At 41.1% G+C, this 16,166-nt stretch overlaps 1 protein-coding gene across 1 annotated transcript in view; it reads right to left on the bottom strand.

Annotated features, from left to right (window-relative positions):
• LOC128417895 (dynein axonemal heavy chain 3-like) overlaps positions 1 to 16,166 on the bottom strand; it is a 584,401-nt gene that overhangs the window by 540,755 nt on the left and 27,480 nt on the right. The gene's annotated exons all lie outside the window — the stretch shown is intronic.

The raw sequence follows: 16,166 nt of genomic DNA, 5'->3' as shown, positions 1-16,166 counted from the left end.
ACAAGGGATGCATCATCTGATAAGTCTTGTTTTACCTAAGGCAAACTTAAGCCAACTGTTTTTCAAGTGGATACTTAAAAATCATATCCATTTAATCTCTGGTATTAACTTATCAAAAAGAGAGACACCGTAACATTTTAGTTAATCCCCCTCAGTGTTTTTCCCATTGTTCCTGCAGATCAGTTCACTCCTCTCTTGACTCTCAATGCACCATCACATCCACCTCATTTAAAGCACCATCACAGCACATTGTCGCTAAGAATCATGGGAACTGTAGTCTGTGAAGGGTGCTGAGATTTATAGCTCTGTGAGGTCAGCATCCTTAACAAACCACAGCTCCCAGGATTCTCCATGACTGTTAAAGAAAACTGCCTGACGTAGTTCTTTCCTTTCTCAAGGGATGGGAAACGTTTCTGTGTTCTCTGTAGGATAAGCTGGAGCCAGTGAGGGTTACAACACTTTTGAAAGTCAGTTGTATATTATAGCTGATTCTGTACCATTATAGTAATGGCCATTATCCCATTGAAATGGAGAGGACTTCTGAAAAAGCAATTTGTAACCAAATTCCAGGTTCCTTTTTTGTTGCTAGAAGCAAAAATAATCTGAGAAAATGCAAGATTTCTAAATTAGCAATGCAGAATGGAGTTTGTTTCCTATGGGTTCTTTCCCAGGAAACTTTGTCTACAGGTGGTGTAATAAAGAAACAATAACACACATTCTCAGTATTAAGAGATTTTGAATCAATGATTTAACTGTCATTGGCTTAATTTGGAATTGGCTCAGTAGCCACGATCTTTCTCTTCAATTGCTTAGAAATAAGCTTGTCTGTTCAATCCTGGTTCATGATATCGGTGCATGAACACTGACAGTGTCAGTACAGCACATAAGAACGATATAACATTCAAGTTTCAAAAGAACTTTCAGTTTGAAATGGAGGCGTAATATAATCTTCCTGCAAATAACACCCTTCCTTTGTAGTTTTTGCTGCCACCATAGACTCCATAGTCCTTGTGACAATCATAGCGGCACTCCTGGGTCTTTTGGCAGCTGCCATATCCCCCCCCCCCAGACATCAAATTGAGGGCAATGCTTTTCGCTACTGAGACAAAATAAAAGATGGTTGCCAGCAGTAAGAATAGTGGAAAGCCCCCGTATTTTAGTTCCTTTTCGTGTCCCTTGAAAAAGCCCCCACTGCCTCCTGTTACTTTGCACCCTGTGTAATGGGGTGGTGGCGATGAGATTATGGATTTCAGCCCAACCTTATCCTCCAAGGAATTATTAGCCATGGTACTCAGCCACTTGGAAATTCAATGCTCCAGGCATTCCGCCAAAGAAAAAAAGTCCACCCTCTATGAATAAAAGCTTTAGATTTTCACAGTGGACAAGTAGTCCTGATTGCTTACTGAAGCAAAAGCTGCTTAGTTGGGTGGTGTGGTCATGTATATATGTGTGTGTGTGTGTGCATGTAGTTTCATAGTGATCGATATGAGTATCATCTATAATAAGAGGCAACCATTAAATAACTTCTGTTCACGTGCCTACAACATACTCTGGTCAGCCTGAACATTGACCACCCATTTACAGAATGTTGTTTTACAACATCTTACAATGGGAAATGATGCTCAATTCATAATATAGCAGCTGAGCAATTGCATTCTAAAAGGTAAAGGACCCCTGACAGTTAAGTCCAGTCGCGAATGACTCTGGGGTTGCGGCGCTCATCTCGCTTTACAGGCCGAGGAAGCCGGTGTTTGTCCACAGACAGTTTTTCTGGGTTATGTGGCCAGCATGACTAAGCCGCTTCTGGCAAAACCAGAGCAGTGCACAGAAACGCCGTTTACCTTACCACTGGAGCAGTACCTATTTATCTACTTGCGCTGGCATGCTTTCAAACTGCTAGGTTGGCAGGAGCTGGGACTGAGCAACGGGAGCTCACCCTGTTGCGGGGATTCGAACCACGACCTTCCGATCAGCAAGCCCAAGAGGCTCAGTGGTTTAGACCACAGCGCCACCCACGTCCCAATTGCATTCTAAATAATGAATGTGAGCAACATCTTTAATTATATTGGAGGAGCAGGAGAACAGTGTGATCCCAGTGGTGAAGCTAGAAGGGAAATCTTGGCCAACTGGTGAGATCCTAGTTTGTGCTGGGTGCTTGCAATGAATTTGGGAAGAGATTGAACTTTTTGTGATCCAGCAAAGCACTGTTCCTTTTGCACCTCCCCATGGGGAACTAAACTGTTTCCACTGTTTTTTAACTGTTGGATCATTTCAGGACACAAGGCTTCTACAGACAACTGGAGCATTATCCTATCTCACACATAATATTTTGAGGTCACTCAGACAAAAGTGTGACACAAATTTAAAGTCATATGAAACGATTGTGGCAATTTTGGAAAGAAACCTGGAGTGATTTGATGTGCAAACTCCGTACTCACCTTTGCGAAAGCAACTATGGGCACAAAATATTGCAGGCAAAAACATATTTGACAGGGGGGCTTATTTTTTATTACATTGTGAAGCAAATCCAATTCCAAACTATGATTTTTCTTGATTAATACCCTAATGTGTTTACTAGCACCTTGTATTGCTCGCCTGGCATTGTATATCTTATTTGTCCCTTTCTACTGTTTCCACTCTTGCTATGTTTATTGTTCTTTAGTGTACTTAAATTGCTTTTTCCTTCTATAGCTCAGCTGTTATATTTGTTCTGTCACTACAGTAATTGTTTATTTCTTTTTCGGGCTTACTTTTAAAATTTTTAATAAAAAGTTTTAACACATACCAAACATTAGAGAAAGAAGCAAAGTATACAGTTTGCTAGAAGTTTGAGTTACTTATAAAAGCTCGAAGAGATTAATACAACCTTTGCATCTAAATGCTGTAATGCTCATGGATTCTTGTAGAATGGTAAAAATACCATTCTGATATTTTGAAGTTGATTTAAGACCCTGACTTATTCTGGAATAATGGTAACCATAGATTCTCAGAGACCAACTACATATTACATTAATAAAGTGTTTCCCAGACTTGGGCCTCCAACTTGGGGTCTCCAGTCCAAAAACAGCTGGAGACCCAAGTTTGCGAAACCCCAGTGTAGGTGACTGAGACACAGTGCATGAGAGGGGAGGTTTAAGCTTTCATTCCCAGCTGTGAACTGGGTACCAAAGGTAAAAAAGTAAAGGTAAAGGACCCCTGGACAGTTAAGTCCAGTCAAAGGCAACTATGGGGTTGCGGCGCTCCTCTTGCTTCAGGCCGAGGGATCCAGTGTTTGTCCGCAGACAGCTTCCTGGGTAATGTGGCCAGCAGGATTAAACTGCTTCTTGTACAACAGAACACCATGATGGAAACCAGAGCGCACAGGAAGGCCGTTTACCTTCCTGCCACAGCAGTACCTATTTATCTACTTGCACTGGCGTGCTTTCAAACTGCTAGGTTGGCTACCAAGTGTTCCATCTGCATGCAGCAGTTATAAAGAACAACAATAGCTACAACCTGCCTGAAATTAGTGTCGTTTGGAGTTTTAACACTCCTGCTAATTGTTATGCAGGGGAGTGATTCTCACCCAGATCACAGCCGGGGAGAGAAGTCTTAAACCACCCCCTCCCCATGTACTTGCAGTGCCAAACAAAATTGGGCAGGCTGGCCCAGCATCTGGTATTAATTAAAACAAAACTACATCATAATTGCTCGTCATGTTGTTAATGCAATCCCAATTCTAATTGGGATGTACTGGGAAACTATAGTTAACTGACAATTCTCAGAATTAATCAAGGTGCACTTAGAAAGGGCAGGAAAAAGGGCATACAGACTCACAAATTGGATATTTCAATTTATTAAGCCAAGAAAAACATGTCTAAAAAACACCACAAAACATTTAACCAAGGACATGTTGGACACAGTTAGGATAACAATTTATTTTTATTTATTTAAGGGGGGGGGGAATAACACATAATAGCTGATTCTGTCCTCAGTTATACATAGCCTCAATACGATACGATACGATATCTTTATTGTCATTGTCCCTTGCGGAACAATGAAATTGCAAACTACATAAAACTACATAAAACTACCAGAAAACTACCAGAAAACTACCAGAAAACTACAGAAAACTACATTAAAACTACATAAAACTACCAGAAAACTACATAAAACATTCAAAACCCCCTAAAAACTCTAAAACCCCATTTTAAAAAACACTATACTACAATTCTGTTGACACCAACGGGAATTGAGTAAAAGGCGTTGGCTACAAAATTTCAGGTTCTCATTGGCCTAGACAGTCCTCCTCCTCGCCCTTTATAGAAGTTATTTTTGTTTCTGTATGTGCAGAACTTGTATCTAGTGGAGAGGGATTGGCTAGGAAGGAATACGGGAGGCACTCATACACTTGCACATCTGCCTTTTGTCAGAGGGCAAAAAGAGGTTTCTGTTGAGTCCTGTGGGAATTTCCTGCATATGGAAACAACAGTGGAAGTGGATGCAGTATGTACAATTGCATAAATAAGTCTGAAGAGAAAGTTGTATTTTTATATTGTTATAAGAAAATACTGTTACTTTTGCCTTATGGCAGGCAGCCCCAAACTCAGCTCTCCAGGTGTTTTGGGACTACAACTCCCATCATCCCTAGATAACAGGACCAGTGGTCAGGGATGATGGGAATTGTAGTCCCAAAACACCTGGAGGGCCAAGTTTGGGGATGCCTGCCTTGTGGGGTATCTCAGAGCCCATACAGAATCCTTAAGTAGGTTCTCTATCAGTAGGAGAAAATAACAGAGGCCAACCAGAGAATATTGAGAAGCAAAGGCAGCTAGTAAGCCTGATCTTTATTAAACTCTTGCAACAGGGTGCTCACAGGAAGGAGGCAGGAGGAACCCAGAACAATGGAGTGCAAGCTCCTATATAGACATTTGAAATTGCCTCCCCTGCAGCTCAAGACCACCCCCCAAAACATCATACATACATCACTGAAGGAGCGGTCTACAACAGAAATCCTGTCTGCCAGGATACCTGATAATGGTCACTGATTGCTTTTACCTCGGCATCCTGGCCATTCCTTTCAGATGGTAAATAGTTTAGTTCCTGAATCTCTTACATATATTGATAGTTTGCTCAGCTTAACAGATACATGCCAGACTGTATTTGCAAAGGGAAGTGTAAGCCCCTGCAGTCCGAAGACAGCTAGAAAACTTTTCCCATTTCCTTCCTCCTTGCAAGGAAATATTTGAGGTCAATTTGGGAGAGTCAAAATGGCTTCAGGATTGCTCTCCTGTACTGTTTCAGACCCTATACAGTGGTACCGCAGATTACATATGCTTCAGGTTACAGACTCCGCTAACCCAGAAATAGTGCTTCTGGTTAAGAACTTTGCTTCAGGATGAGAACAGAAATCGTGCTCCGGCGGCGCGGCAGCAGCAGGAGGCCCCATTAGCTAAAGTGGTGCTTCAGGTTAAGAACAGTTTCAGGTTAAGTACGGACCTCCGGAACGAATTAAGTACTTAACCTGAGGTACCACTGTACTTATGCATGTGTTTTGCCTTGTCCATTTATGAACATATGAATTATAGATATGAAACCTTAGAATTCCTATAACATATATTATCCACCCTTTTGTTCCAGTAAGTAACATGCACTTTGTTTGAAAGCAACCATTTCTGTGATAGCCCTCAAATATTCCAGATTGGGAAAAGTATTTTAGAAATGTGTCCCTTCTATCTTGTAAAGGGTGATCATTTGTGTAACTCTTCCTCTTTCTAGAATTGTTTGTTCTCTTAAGTGGTTGTTAAAGAGTAACTGATAGAGAAACCTTGTAGCAGGCTTCTGGAATTCTGCTCTTTATTTATTTATTTATTTATTTTTAAGAATAATATATATTACTTTTAAAAAGAAAAAAGACAGAAGAGAAAGAACAAAAAAGAGAGAGAGAAAAGGACAAAAAAGACAATACAATACATAAACAATACAATATATAAACAATATATATATAAACAATACAAAACATAACCCATTAAGCTAAACACATTTCTTTCATTCCCTTGTTTCCTCGACCTCCTCTCACCTCCCTTTTTGTATTCCACTTCTACTAGTTATTTCAGCAAATCCTTTCCATCTTTCTCTATTCTCTATCAAATTATAGATAACATATTTTTTTTAACCTTATTTTAACATTAAAGCTAGAATACTTATATATGCTTAACTCCTTATAACATTTCTGCTAAATCCATAAAATATCAATCCACCATTTTTCTATCACTCATTAATTTTGCAATAATTCTATATATAAACTTTAAATTTTCCAATCTTCTTCCATCAACTCCTCTCCCTGGTTTCGTATTCTGCCAGTCCTTTCCGTCAATTCCATATAATCCATCAGTCTGGAGTTCTTATGTCCGAGGCTCTTAAGTCTTTTCCAGGTCCTTTCTGCAGATCTTCTTCATATTCTTTAATGCTAAAGAGCAAATCTCGAGGGAACTCCATCCTAACATTACTTTTATTCCTTCTGGACATTTCAGCCAAATTTCCATAGTTGAAGCTAGGGTCTATACAGTGTTTCAGGACATATTTCAACATTCCTCCAAATCCAAAGGCCCCCAAAACTTCAATCTCCTCCAAATCCAAGTCCATGTCCCAAAAGTCAATTAATCCCTGGATAGAGGGATCTTTCCAGCTTTCCTTCTTCAGTCCAAGCCGGGATCCAATCCTCAAAATCTGGCTTTTTCTAGATTCAATCATAAAAGGCCTCAATTTATAGGCCTCAATTTGCTTCTGTGGAACTAAGGATCCCGCTTGTGTTATTTCAGGTTCAAAAACAACAACTTTCTCCTTTTCCTCCACCATTTGTTCTGCCAAAGTAGGTTCCTGTGCCAGGTCCTGAATTATTTCTGTGTTAGTGCTCGCTTTTTGTCTCAAATTATTCACTTCAACCCTCATGTCATCCGTCTTTTTATGAAGCTCTTCCAGCAAATAGTTTGTCTTACATAATGCAGTCACAATAGCTTCTCCTATCAACATTTTGAATAGTCCAAGGTCAATCTCTGGTTCTCAGAATCCTTATCTTGCAGCTGGAGGCATCCCAGTTACTCTCCTGTAACAGTTTCAAAGGCTCCCTCTAGAGGGAAACAGTCTTCACTTGTATCGGTTCTTTCAAGCACAACTCAAACAATAAACATAGTTTCGATTTTCAGTTACTTTTTCCTCCATTTTAAATGCAGAAGAGGACAATGGAAACAGTGTCTTACTCTTGTTTTAACCAGCTGTCAAATCCGTTCTGTCAGTAAGCTTTCCCCGACGTCATCTGGCAGCCCGTTCCCAGGTTCAGAGCTGTGGTAATTTGATTTTCCCCTCTCTCCTGCAGGCTTACTAAGATCGAAACCTGCTTCCAAGGGGGGTTTTGTGTTCTTAACCGATGGGGATTTAATCCTTTGTCAAAAGCTTTCAAAAACTTTAGCTTGTAACGTCTTTGCTTCAGTCTATTTACAAAAGCGGAAGGCGGACTTCCTGTTTATAACCTTCCCGCTTCGGCGCCAAATTAAGATAGTTAGAAATCCAATTTTCCGTTCTACTCGCGGGTAGTTGTTTAAAGTCTAATTGTCCACAGGAAAAAGTCAGCGCTCTCCAGCAACAGCAATGCGGCTTCACTCCGTGAAAAAAGCAGTCGATTCAAAGCACCACGCCACTCACCCCACGTCGCTCCGGATCCCCAGAACAGGGTTTCCCCGCAAGTAGGGGAGGTGCAAAAGGTGCCAGCCGAATCCCAGGTTCACAAGCTTCTCCCGCTTGTGATTTCAGTGGGTCTCCGCCTTCGCCGTGGCGGTCAGGCCCTATTTTTCACGGAGCAAGTTCCTCCCGATCGGAGGAGCTCCGCCATTGCCGGAGGCACCAACCCGGAAGTGTGGAATTCTGCTCTTTAAAAGAGGGTGTGAAAGACAAACCATCAAGGCCACTCAAAATAGGTAACTTTGTTCAGGATCAATTTGTTAAAAGACTTGGCGAGGAATGTTACGTGGGATGCGCAATTGTTTAATGACAGAGCTAGGGATGGGCAGACAATTTTGGTTCTCTCTGTCTCTCATTTTTCCAGTCTTAAATTCAGTTCTCCACACCTTTACAATAATTTGCAATTTTTTTTTAATGCTCATAATATCTGTCAATCTTGGGTGCCCTGCATGGCATAGTTCATAGCTTCTCTGAGTTATTCAAGCCCCTGCGCCATGGCAAGGCAGTGATCCAGCATCTTAAAAAGCAGAGAAATCACCTTGCCAACAACGGTCCGTATAGTAAAAGCTATTGTTTTCCCAGTAGTCATACATGGAAGTGAGAGCTGGACCATAAAGAAGGCTGATCGCCGAAGAATTGATGCTTTTGAATTATGGTGCTGGAGGAGACTCTTGAGAGTCCCATGGACTGCAAGAAGATCAAACCTCTCCATTCTGAAGGAAATCAGCCCTGAGTGCTCACTGGAAGGACAGATCCTGAAGCTGAGGCTCCAATACTTTGGCCACCTCATGAGAAGAGAAGACTCCCTGGAAAAGACCCTGATGTTGGGAAAGATGGAGGGCACAAGGAGAAGGGGACGACAGAGGACGAGGTGGTTGGATAGTGTTCTCGAAGCTACCAGCATGAGTTTGACCAAACTGCGGTAGACAGTGGAAGACAGAAGTGCCTGGTGTGCTTTGGTCCATGGGGTCACATTTTTCTAATATACACATTTCTGTATGCTATTTGCCTAATATACACATTTTTTTAATGCAAAGCAATTTCTCCTAATGTAAAGCAGCTTATGTGTTATTTTCACCAGTGTATGTATTTTTGTGCATACTTTCCCCTAATATATGCATTTTTATGCATGGTACCTAGGCCGAGAATTGCATTGCAAAATTTGGGTGTCTATGTTCTGGTTCTCATATCGCTTTGCAAAGTGCAAACTTGGTACGTTCACCTTTAAGGGCAAACATAATTGAATCTCTCTCCCATCCCTCACACAGAACTTGAGCTTTGCACACAAAGGACTCCCAATTCAACCCCTGGCTTCTTTTGTAAAATAAGGTCCAGGTAGCAGGTGATATGAAATATCTCTAGCTGAGTTCTTGAAGAGATGTTGCCAAGAGAGTAAACAATGCTAGGCTAGATGGAAAGTCTGACCTGATATGAGACAGTTTCCCATGTTTGCTGTTCCTTCCTTAGGTTATATCTGGGTGACAATAATAATTTAATAATAATTTATTATTTATACCCCGCCCATCTGGCTGGGTTTCCCAGATGCAGACGCTGGATCTTTGCTTTGTCATCCTTCAGAGCAACACGCCAAAACCTGCTTTGGGGCGACATCTGACCCCTTGAGCTTTTGGAGAGGTAGGGCAAAATGTTTTAATTAAGTATATTGGATTAAATTAATGAATAGCAGAGGCCAGCTCCCCATTTTCAAATCTTCACTTTGATGGAATGCAGATGTAGCTGTCACAAATCGTTCGTCTGATGGGAAAAGCCAAACGCTTCCTATAATGATGGCTTATTAAAACCTAAAGATATTCAGATTGCCAGGTTTGGAAAATCAACATTGCAGACTTGATAATTGGAGGATGCTATGTTGTTACAAAGCGTCTTTTCCAAGCTTAGTGGCTGCTACAATGCAAATTATCTGTGAAGTCCGGAGCAGGGAGATAAATTGTCCCAGCTACTCCCGATACTGCCAGTCTATTAGTATTTGTAAGCACAGCCACTCATTTGAGAGTATAATTGGAAAGAAAATGATGACAAATTAGTTTGAATTGGACTGTACATAATGATTAAACAATGCCTTGCTTATATTTGGAACTTAAAATTAAGGGGGTTTAAAGATTATTTATTTATTTTGCATGTTCAAATGAAAAGCCAGATGAATAAGGATTGGTCATTATAAATCTTTCTGGAAAGCAGAACAGATGGGAGAAGGAGTTAAATTATGCTGAGCCAGAAAAGGGCAATAATGGATAAAGCAGAAATTAACTATCCAAACCCCTTTCCCCCTTCATAAATCTTATCCAAGATTTGTTTCAGTTTGTCTTGGTGAAGATCAAAGTTTGGTTTGCAAATGGAAATAAGAAGAGAAGAAGAAGAAGAGTTTGGATTTGATATCCCGCCTTTCACTCCCCTTCAGGAGTCTCAAAGCGGCTAACAATCTCCTTTCCCTTCCTCCCCCACAACAAACACTCTGTGAGGTGAGTGGGGCTGAGAGACTTCACAGAAGTGTGACTGGCCCAAGGTCACCCAGCAGCTGCATGTGGAGGAGCGGAGACGCGAACCCGGTTCCCCAGATTACGTGACTACCGCTCTTAACCACTACACCACACTGGCTAAATAAGTTAGCAAACATGAATGTTCTGCAGCATCGGCAGAAGGGCGTGGTCAGTTTTCTGTTTTGAGCTCTTCTGGAATTGTTGGAGAATATTTTGGCATTGTTGAAGAAAGCAATAGGCTTGGCCTCTACATTTTCCACTGCTCCTTAGTCGACCGCTTTCTTCACCAATATGACTTTAAAATGGACTTCCCTTCAATATTAAGTGAGGCGAAAGAAGAGAATTTATGAGAAAAGTTTAAAAATGTGAAAATGACAACACCTGCCCAAAGAATAATCTGGAAAATGCCCCTTTCATGTTACCACCCACAAATAGCTTGGACAATTTTGACAGAGTTTCCTCCCCCCATATCCCTAGTTTATATATGTAAACAGTTAAAGACCAGAAAGGAAAAAGTGAAAACTTCCCTATTGACTGTCCATCTTCTCAAAATGAAATGCTTTTCTAGGGCGCACACATTCAGCTGCAAGACACCAAATGATCAAGCAATGAAAAAAATCAAGTAGTGTGAGTATGTGTATGTGAAGCAACCTGATGTCATTGGTTACAGAGAGAGAAATGGGTGGGATAGCTTAATCCACCCCAGGGCCAAAGCTCTAGCCAAGGCAGGCATCCCTAAACTCGGCCCTTTGGGGACTACAGTTCCCATCATCCCTGACCACTGGTTCTGTTAGCTAGGGATGATGGGAGTTGTAGTCCCAAAACATCTGGAGGGCCAATTTTGGGGGTGCCTGAGCCAGGGAGTGGCTGATCAGTGATATGGCTTCCTGGCATCAGTGAGGATGCAGTACATGTGGGTGCTATCTTCTTTTCTCAGAAGAGGTCCCAACAGCTCATGTCACCACCGCAGGGCATTCATGATTTGGATGACTGGATGTTAATATTCGTTGATATATTTAGTGTGAGCAGGGTGACTGCTTATCACCCTGAGGCACTCTTGGCTGAAGGGCATTTCTCCAACAACCTTGGCGGATTTGGGAGTTTGTTTTCGTGCTCCTCGGAGTCCACCTCTCCCAGGGCTCACTCCCTTTGTGGAGCCTACAGTCATTAAAAGGCCACGCCTTGTGCCTGGACACAGGTACTTCTTCTATGGTTTCCCACCTGCTGTTTTTCTATCACTATTTGACCAGTGAAGTCAGTTGGAAAGCACTGTGTTCCTTGGGCTCAGTTGGCTACTCCTGCTAAAGCAATGCATCTGAGCAATTTTAAAAGAAACTGCTTAAAAAGAATTAAGACAAGCAACATTTATCACAGGACACATTCCTAGGATACCCTTGAATTTTACCTAATGTGAAGCTCAAGACAAATGTGGAAGTTCCTGTTCTTTGAAAACTTTGAGGCAGGCTAAAGGAGTTTCGACGAGACAAGCAAAATCTCTACTTAGGAGCAACCAACCTATTCATTCCATGACCGGCCATTTGAATTTTATATTCATTTTGCAGAATCCCAAAGCCTTAAGTTTAATTTCAGATAAGAATTTTCACTCTTTCGGGGGAAAATTTTTGTCATGTAATTCAACACTTTTACAAGATACAGTCAAAGTATGCAGACACAGCTGGAGCGGCTGTTGAGCACAAGATCGTAAATGCAATCTGGAATTAAACAGAACATATTGGACTTGTGTACTCTTATTCAGAAATCACCCACCGGACCATGTGTGTGCTATGCACCAACAGCGTGGGCGGTCGAGAGGCAATCTGAAACACATTATTTGGCAACCTCTTGGTATTAGAGAATTGTGCTCAAGTGCCATAAACATTATAGGATCCGAGCCAGAACTATATTTGCTACATGATGTTTCAGCAGTACATGGAATTAAAATGTCTGTCAGGGAACAGATTGCAACAGAGCCTTGTTATTGCTAAGAAATTGATCTTTAGAAAGCTTAGGAAAACAATCTTTTTGTGATCTAGTTTTTACTGACTGGTGCACTGTCGGGAAAGAAATTGTGTCAGACATTTTGTTTATATAAGCTTCATGACAACGTTGATGAATTGTGTGGTGTGGGTAAAATCATGTTGGACATATACTTGGTTTAATTCTCTGCTCAGACATGATATTTACCAGGTGTGGTTGGGCAGTGCATTACTCCCTAACCTATCCACCTTTCCAAGTCTGTTTTGAGGAGGAAATGGGACAACCCTTAAGAATGCTACTGCAACTTCCTTAGAAGACATGACATTATGATGATCTTTAAGGAAAGGTGGTATCCAGTTAGTAATTAAAATGATGTTCTTTTAAATAAATGAAACCCAAAGGTGCTTTACAGGACCTATAGTTGCCAAGAATGAAATGCTGATTGAAACTTGTGTTTAGATGCTAGCACTGAAGATGTATATTCTTATATTCTTATATATTTTATATGAAAGAAAATTGTAAACATTTGAAAACATATGTAGGTTTGATTTGAAATGCTTTGTAATGTGAAAATAAGGAACCAATTTACATATAAGAAGGTGTGTGTTTTTTAATTTAAAGAATATATAAGGTAAAAAAGTGACTATAGAAATGCGAGAATTTATTAAAAGATGTTTGGAAGTCAGAAAGAGGGAGGGAAGGAAGTTGATGCTCTATCTGAGCAATGCTTTATGTTATAGATTTGTGTAATGAAATGTAATTAAATATGGAAAACTCAATGAAAATCATTTTTTAAAAAAAGATGTATATTCTTATCTATAGCCCCTTTCATGCATTACTAATCCGAAGAGTTTCCACATACATACACATACAGGAATGTGGCTGTGACGGAGTCTCTGGGCCTTCAATGTCCATGTGTTTGCATGGATGCCAGTTCCTGAGCAGGTGCATAGGTGCTGCACATTTGGACCACCGATTGTGTGACAGCCTTGAGGACCGTTGTCACAATCTGTACCTTTTGCATTTCCTTTCCTTCTGACATTGTTTCTTACCCTCCACCTCAACCACGTGCCTCCACAATTGCTAAAGACAATACTTCATCCATCTGATGAAGTGGAATCTAGTTGATGAACGCTTATGCCAAAATACATTGATGAGACTCAAAGGAGTCATAATAACCTTGGTTGTTTTTGATGCAGCAAACAGCTATCCCTCTGGACATCATTCCTTCCTGTTACTTTTCCTCAGCACAGTTATTAAACAATATTTGTTCACCTGCTCACAAACTGCATGATGAGCACTTGTCTTCCTTATTTCTTTCTTCATCCCCCCCCCCATCCCATTAACAATTAGCAAATAACGAAGGGGCCTCTAAAGAAAGCAGACAACGTATGGATGTAAGATCAGCCACGAGATGGTTCAGATGTGATAGCCAATAGTTTGCTCATATAAATAATGGTGTGTTCATGGTGTGATGCGGCAGTATAATAGACAAAATAAGAATAATCTGATTTGCCCCTGTTGTTGCACTAGATGTTCGGGAAAAAAAGTAAGGGACCCCTGGACGGTTAAGTCCAGTCAAAGGCGACTATGGGGTTGTGGCACTCATCTAGCTTTTAGGCCGAGGGAGAATTTGTTCACAGACAGCTTTCTGGGTCCTGTAGCCAGCATGACTAAACCGCTTCTGGCACAATGGAACACTGTGACAGAAGCCAGAGTGCACAGAAATGCTGTTTAGCTTTCTGCCACAGTGGTACCTATTTATCTACTTGCCCTGGCATGCTTTCAAACTGCTAGGTTGGCAGGAGCTGAGACAGAGCAACGGGAGCTCACTCCATTGTGGGGATTCGAACTGCCAACCTACTGATCGGCAAGTTCTAGGCTCTGTGGTTTAACCCACAGCGCCACCCGCATCCACATATGCTATTATCCTGTGTCAAATGTCAGTATCCTACAGAGCTTTGTAACTACCGGGGCAGGTGCCAGAATTTTTGGACAGCGGTTGCTTCAGAGCAAGCAATAGCTGTGTTTTCCCCTTTCTATAGTTCGAATGATTGTTTGTTTTGAGAACTGCTGTATTTTCACATTCCCAGGAGCTGCATTCTGTTCTAATGGATGTGTGCTTTTTCATAAACCAACAGACAGTCCTGGGATTGTGGAATTTATAGTTAATGAGTTAGACAGGAGAGTAGTTAAGCACATCATCCTTGGTTGTACACACACATAACAACTTCTCTCCCCGCCCCCCAATATTAACCTTTCCCTAGCTGCCATCAGCACATTATCAATAGACCTTAAGACTGCAACTGCATTCACATTACTCTGGGTGTAGCCTGCTTCCGTCGCTGGTGTTCAAAACCAAATGTACACAGCATTAGCCCCAACCCATATGTATCCTTCAGCTTCTTGGGAAATACTCTTGTTTGGTGCATTTTCCCTTAACCCAGCTTCCATCCAATTGAAAAACGGAAGCCACGAGGTACGCCCATTTCAGATAACTGTTGCACACACAGAGATGACAACTTGGAGTTAAGCATGGGGAAACAAATCAGGATATTGGCATGGGTGACGACCTCCCCACCCCTTGTGCATGGCAGCCTCAGAATGTGACTTGAAAGGAAGCAAAGGGAAATGACCTTGTCGCATTTCAGTCTAGTGATCTGTACATAGTTTACATCTCCTTTTCTGGACTCCGATGTGACCTCTACCAGCAGCTGTGTGTAGTCACTAGCTCATACCCTCTTTCTGTCATATGGAGGGAGGGTTAGTGACTCTTTGTGAATTGGTGCAGCTCTCAGCAGTGAGGGGTGTGTGTGGGTGTGTGGGTGTGCGCGCGCATGTGTGTGTGTGGTTCAAAAAACCACAACAAAACAGAATATTTTTTATTTTTTTTTGCAAAGGTGACACAGACAGGAAACAAACAGATTCACCCATGCCTAAGGACAGGAAACACTCAAAGGACTCAAGCCATGCCTACAGCTACCTTGTAGAACAGAAATATTTTAACTGAAATAAGCATTGTATTATTATACCATATCAGCCCACATATGTATTTGTTTTAAGTTTTTAAAATCCACTACTTTGGGACTACTACTATGTTATTATTTATTTTAAATATTTACAATCTGCCCTTCATTCACATGCAGAGAGAGGCAGGCAGCCCAGAGAATCTGATTTTGGAGTACCAAATGGTTAATCATGTCAGTTTACTGTTGTATCTTTTTCTACCACCATGAGAGCCACCATTTAAATTTTCTTTCTGGGATGCCAAAATGTCTGGGTCTGTTGTCTCCTTTTCTATAGACTTCTGATAAAATCAAGCTTGAATCCATTCCAGAAGTAATGCAAAATGGTTCTCTCTCTCTCTCTCTCTCTCTTTCTTTCTTTCTTTCTTTCTTTCTTTCAGAAAACACCCACATTTTCTACAATTATTTAGTGACAAATAATGAACAAGAGACTTTTTAATGGTAGCATGTGTGTGTGTGTGTGTGTGTGTGTGAGAGAGAGAGAGAGAGAGAGAGAGAGAATTTGTATGTATGTGTGCATATATATCTATATCTGTATCTATATCCATACCTATATCTATCTATATAGTTGTACCTTGGAAGTCGAACGGAATCTCTTCCGGGAGTCTGTCCGACTTCCAAAATGTTCGGAAACCAAAGCGCGGCTTCTGATTGGCTGCAGGAATCTCCTGTAGCCAATTGGAAGCCACTGAAGCCCTGTCAGATGTTTGGCTTCCAAAAATAGTTCACAAACCGGAACAGTCACTTCTGGGTTTGCGGCATTTGGGAACCAAAACATTCAACTTGCAAGGCGTTTGGGATCCAAAGGAAGACTGTATACCTACGCAGTAATTTTAGTTTTTAATCTTGATCTTTAGAATTCAGATGGATTAGCATTTAAACAAATAGGTAAGCAATAAATATATAAATTGCATTAATTAAATATAATTTTTCACTGTAGCCTTTGTGA

The sequence above is a fragment of the Podarcis raffonei genome, chromosome 7 (genome assembly GCF_027172205.1).
Source record: "Podarcis raffonei isolate rPodRaf1 chromosome 7, rPodRaf1.pri, whole genome shotgun sequence".
In the NCBI taxonomy this organism is placed as follows: domain Eukaryota; kingdom Metazoa; phylum Chordata; class Lepidosauria; order Squamata; family Lacertidae; genus Podarcis; species Podarcis raffonei.
This window is presented reverse-complemented; position numbering and strand designations above follow the sequence as displayed.